Source organism: Empidonax traillii, unplaced genomic scaffold, assembly GCF_003031625.1.
Source record: "Empidonax traillii isolate 1590-97213 ecotype Southwest subspecies unplaced genomic scaffold, ASM303162v1 scaffold50:size1795014, whole genome shotgun sequence".
Taxonomy (NCBI): Eukaryota; Metazoa; Chordata; class Aves; order Passeriformes; family Tyrannidae; genus Empidonax; species Empidonax traillii.
The window spans coordinates 957,538-963,537 of NW_020955243.1; positions in this window are offsets into that span (position 1 = coordinate 957,538).

Genomic DNA, 6,000 nt, shown 5'->3' on the forward strand with positions numbered 1-6,000 from the left:
TCTTGCCCAGCCTGTGCCCTCCTTTTAATTTGAAGGAGGAGGAAACTCATTTTATTTCCCACAGTGACTTCACTGTAATTTTGGTGTGTCTGGTTGCTGACCAGGGAAAAGCTTCCCAGTACAGCAAATTGAAGATTAGCACAAAATTGTATTATGAGGAACATGTACCTTCCAGATATGTCAGGGAAATGTCAGTTCAGCTTCCTCCCGTTGCCAGCCCCATAAGACAGTTTCTCATCTTTAAAGCTGATGTGAGCTATCCCCTGGCTTTTCCATGGCCCTTTGCATGGTCACTGAAACATGAGAATCTAATTCTTTGTTTTCCAAAGGGATTTGGGGTGAGGAAGATGTCCCACATACCTGAAATTTTTGTGTCCATACACTGTGCAAACGCATCTGTTCGTGATGGCTCTAATGCTCTTAGCTGGGTGGCATCTTAGCACAGAAGTAGTGGATGTGCACAAGTGTAAGAAAGCAAGAACACCACAGGTTATTTATTTTTAAGATAATAGTCACAAGATCACCTTATTTAGTTCTGTTGTATTAGAAGAAACTAAAACTGGCCATTGGAAAGACACTTGGTCATAGCCGAGGTTCTTCATAGGTGTTTCCCCAAGTTTGCACACAGCCTCCAGAATTCCTCTTAGGACTCCTGGGCAGGTACAAAAATACACAAGAAATCTGTTACTTCATTAGATATCAGTTAGAAAAAGAGTAAGAGGTCTGTGGAGACTTGTATGTTCAAACAAGGGCCTGTATTTCCCTGCTTTTTCTTTTGCATAAGTGGGCTGAGAAGCTTCATGCATAAATGAAGTGTTCCCAGCAGACAACTGGAAGTTTGAACCTCGATAAATTCAAGAGAAAGTGTAATTATTGCAAGAAAGTCTGGTCTTGGGCTATTACAGCTATTAAGCAGACAGTGAATTGTCCTCTGTCCACAAAAGACTGGGATAGAAATGTCACTTTGTGTATTTCCCAAATTAACTGCAAAGCTCGTTTCAATAGCTGGTATTGTAAATTATCAAAATAAAAGGACCTCTTACAGGGTTATTTTAATGTAATTAAAGTTCAGAATGACCCTGGGGCTCGTCTTTGCTAAACACGAAGAAATGTAGCACATGAGTAAACTCTATAGTGAAATGAAATGAAAACTGCCCTTTTGTGACCTATGGGAGTATGTTAATGTAATCCCTTACCTACTAATGCACTTCAGATGGGTTCAGAAAGTCCTTCTCCCTTTTTTGCCTATGCAAGAAGAACTCGAATAAGGGGTTTAATATTTTTTTAATATACTATTAAACCTAAATTGCTTTTGCCTGGGAGAAAAGTAGGGAATTGTAACTGGCCTAAGGCAATCCCCCTCGTCACCTCCATGTTACACGTCACAGCCTCTCTGCATGTCGATTTTAAGACAGAATGACTTAAAAAAGATTTTAACAATGCCTACAGAGATCTGGTGGGGATGGACCCCACTGTCCCCATGGTGGGACCCTCCCTGGCCATCTTCCAAATCCATCTTCGATCCAAACCAGGGCTGCCCTGTGATATAAATGGCTGTTTTGCACAGCCAAGTGCCTCCTCAGCATCTAAGCAAGACTGTCAAGGCATTATATCTTTTCTGATAGCAGTATCAGAAACACACCATATATATCTAATGAAAGTTATTTGTGGCACATCTCTCAGGTAAAAGGCTGGGCTGGTTTGTGCAATCAGGCACAACACCAATTTCGCACTGATAGGTGAGGTCGTCTGGGGGAGAGGAGTGAGAGAGAGATATGAGCGGCAAGCAAAGCACTCCGCATTAGAGGTGAAATTAAAGAACCTTTCTCAAAGGTGTATTGTTCCCAAAGTGATATATATATATATAAGCTATGGTTCCATCTGTAACATTATGAATTGAACATGTCTAAAATGTGTGTGGGATCCTTGACTTTAAACCTGAATTAACTCTTTGAACCTCTGGCTTGCAGTGCTGGCCGTGCTGTTGATGGTGACGCAGTCACCTTCAGGAGGATGAGCCATGACATCTTGATGCTCTTCAGGAGCATGGAAATAGGGGCTGTGAGCAGGCTGGGATGAGCAGCAAGCTCACATCATTACTTTGTGACTATTCCCATCACAAACCTGTTTTCCCCAATACTGAAGAAATCTTTCACTCTAATTAGAAGACACACAACTAATTTACAACTCTTATGTATCTAGAAATCAGGGGCCAATTAACTCAGTAAACAATCTTGGGCACCCACTTGTCCTCACTGACAGCAAAACAGGGTTTTCTTCCACTTCAAATGTGTCTGGCCCAAAAAGGGGAATTAATTTCTGCCTGCAGAATGCACTGATCTTTTGCATAGCACCTGAGCAGCCTGTGGGTAATGTGGCTGTCTGCACAAGCCTAGCTCCAGGGTGAAGCTGTAATATATATAATATAATGTTGTTGTCATCCAGCAATTTGCATTTGCTCCTTCTTCATATGTAGATTTTTATTTTTAGTATATTAATATAGTTTTTGCTGCAGGGAATACAGTTATGTAAAAGAATCATTCTTTTTTATGCCAATGTTCTATTTTTATTTTTTGTAGTACATTATTCATGCAATACTATAAGTCTGAATTTTGTCCCTTACCTGAAGACTCTGACCATCTAAAGGGAGAGTCCTGTTTATTCTATTCAATACATCCTACCCACAAAGTTGTATCCAAGCTTATTGCTGTTGAGCATTAGGTGATGTGACTGGAACCTGCCACGTGCTGTTTGTTCTGTCATGGTTCACCAAGGAAAAGTGCAGAGCAGACAGTCTTTATTCAGGGGTGGTGGTTTGTGGTTGTTTTTTTTTTCTCAAATTTTGTTGTAATATACAGGGGTTATAGGTATGTAGCTATGGGAAGATCAAGAAGCTGTGCTAGAAATTGGAGCTCTGCCCTTAGAAAGTTTGTCTTTTCACAAGTGCTTTCACAGCACACATGGCCTTTCTCAGCTCATCCTCTCCACAGGTGCTGGAGAACTTTCTCTGCACAGCAGCTTGGTAAAATAACTTCTGTTTTGCCAAGGAAGCAAAGCTGGCTACCAAGGTCTTCATCTCTGAACTTAAAAATCAAAATCCCAGCACAGATGTCTTCAAGAGAAGGATTTAGATTTGGAAGATGATTTTATATCATATAGCAAATAGAAGACCTGAGTAGAAGTATGAAGAATGATAAGACAGATATGAGGTGTTTGCTACAGTTCACCCTGCAGAGCAAATGCTGTGTGATAGATGATATTTTTGTATGACCCTGGTCTGCATCCTGTGTGCCAGAGGGGTGACAGCAAACACTGCTGACCAGCCTCTGACCAACATGCTTTTCCTCTGCGCACCAATTCTGCATCTCATTTCCTGGAGTACATCTGTTTTCTATCCCCACCTAAATTCTCCAGCTACTGAGCATTCAAGGTGCATTTTAAAGACGAACAACACTGTGCATGTGTCTCAGTTACACAGAGAGTCTGTGGAGAGGCATGGAAAAGATCCATCCAAGGACCAGAAGATGACCACAGCCCTAGTGCTGGACATGCCAGCCTCATTTGTTGTCACTGAACACTGACCTGGTCTGATAACATATCTTCTGCCAGAGTAAACCCATAGCTTTAAACACACAAGTGATTATATGGGCTATATTGCTAGAAAAAAAGTGTGCATTTAAGTGTGGGATCAGGGCCATGCTGCAGAGACAACCATGTAGCTTGGACAGATAAAATACCTGAAGCATTGCAATGCTTTTAAATTAATTTTCTTGACTAGCTACAGTGCTTCAGTGGGGCTGATCTTAAAAATTCTGATGGAGCTGTGTGGTACCTACACTGGCTCCTCCTGAACAACAGTTGTCCTGGCCGGTCAATGAAAGTGTTGGATTTTGAATGCAGGGATTAATAATACTGCATTTTCTTAAATTTCTTATTCCTGCCAGCAATGCAAGAGAGAGCAAGACGCTTGATGGTGGAACAAGTGATCCTCTCTCCCCCTCTGCTGGAAAACCATGATATGACCTCCTGGCAGAAAAAGGATGAGATTCAAGTCATTCTCATCCCTGCCCATAGCAGGGAGTTGGAACTAGATGATCTTTAGCGTCCCTTCCAACTCAAACCCTTCTAGGATTCTATCAGATGTGCAGGGAACCATACTGAGGTGAGTGTCCCCTTGGGGATGGAGTAAGGCATAAAATTTGAGCCAAAATCCCTCCCTCATATAAGGCTGTGCCCTGCTATCCACTTTTCCCCATTTGTCTGGGGTTTTGAGTAGTTTTTTTCAGAGATATGGACCTTACTGCCTTTCCCCAGTGTTTTCCCACATATGGGGGCAGTAACTGTGACAAAGGAAAACAATTTGTCAGACCACACCCAATCTGTAATATCATGACAATGGGCTAATGTTATCACCAATTATATCACAGGCAACACCTGAATCTAGTTGTCTTCCAGAGAAGACTGCATTGCATAAAAATGTGCTTCATCTTCACCAGTTATACTGCCCAACCTTTCTAAAAGTCTGAAAGACTATATTATATTCCCAAGAACTGCTGTTGTTCCTGCTCTTTGGTAACACTTCTGTGAATTCAAAAAAACCCCAACCAACAACAACAACAAAAACCGAAAGCAGCCAAACAAATCAACCCAAACAAACAAAACAAAACAAACAAACAAAAATTCCAAATATATATAATAGACCTATATTATATTACAAATCCCATCAGTCACTAAGTAGCTGAAAAGAATAATTCAGGGAAAATAAGTCTGCTAGATGCTGTGCTTGCAGCCCTTGGACTGATGCAACTACATAATACACTATTAGCACCACCACTGCAGGAAAAAAAATCCAAATAAAAACATTTTAAATTTTTAAACAGGCTGAAATGGTTTGTTCTGGTGAGGTTGTGCATATGTAGGGAGTGTTTGAAGCTGCTACTCTCAGTAGTGGTGTTTGGTTTTATTCACATCAGGGCTGTGCCTGGGAATTCCTGTTCTGGGTCGGTGCCTCTGAGACACAAACCCAGAGCAAACCCCATGCTCCTGCTCCAAACTGCTGCCCATGGAATAACAGCAGTGGACAAGGTGCTCATTGTGTTTTACTGGGATGTCACTATTCCTGGCAATTTGCAGCTTGGAGAGGACCAATGGGAGGCACCAGCACTATTGGAAGAGGTGGGGTAGGAGGGTGAGGACTAGTGAAGGGATTACTTGCATTCCCTCCAGCATTTCAGGGAGGGTGTAAAGTGTTTTGTTGTCTCTTCACATCTCTGTTTAGTTTCTCGAAGGAAATTGTGCCTTTTGGGGCATTAAAAGGTGACTTATGTAGAGCAGCACCAGCCCTTTGTCATCACTTTCCCCAAAAGTCCAGAGCCGGGAAAAAAGTTGGCTTCCACCTCTGCAGTGTGTGATCTGTACAACAGCACTGTGGTTACACCGTGCTCCCCATACAGTTATTGCAGCCCGGGGCAATTTACGGCAGCACTGGGGCTGCTGTTGAGGGGAGGTGAAGTTAGTGGGGTCCCACCAGGGCTAGCACTCACAAAATGCATGTTTTCAAGAAAATTTTGGCATTTTTTTAATGTTTTTTTTTTTACAGTGCATATAGAGGAATCTGCCCCATCCTTTTCCGCAGGACCATGGCTCTGAAGTCACAACCTCCTGATTCTCCAACAGTGCTTTAATTCATGGTCTGTGTTCAGACCACTCATAAATCCTCCCCAGCTACCTGTACACAAAGCTGGCATTGATTTCCATCATGCTGTGACTCCAGCCCTGGCTTGGGGGAATTCCCTGCCAACTCTCAGCTCGGCAGGACCCCCCTTTCTTCTCCAAGACCACCATGCAGAGGCAGGACTTTTCATGTGGTGAGGAATGAGACTCGTGCTTCAAGTCATGTCTCTGACAAATAAGCCTTTCCCTGCTTTCCCTCCCCCCCAATTTCTCTTCCTGTTATTTTTCAGCTCTCCTCAAGTTTTGCTTTGCAAAGCAAGGTCAGGT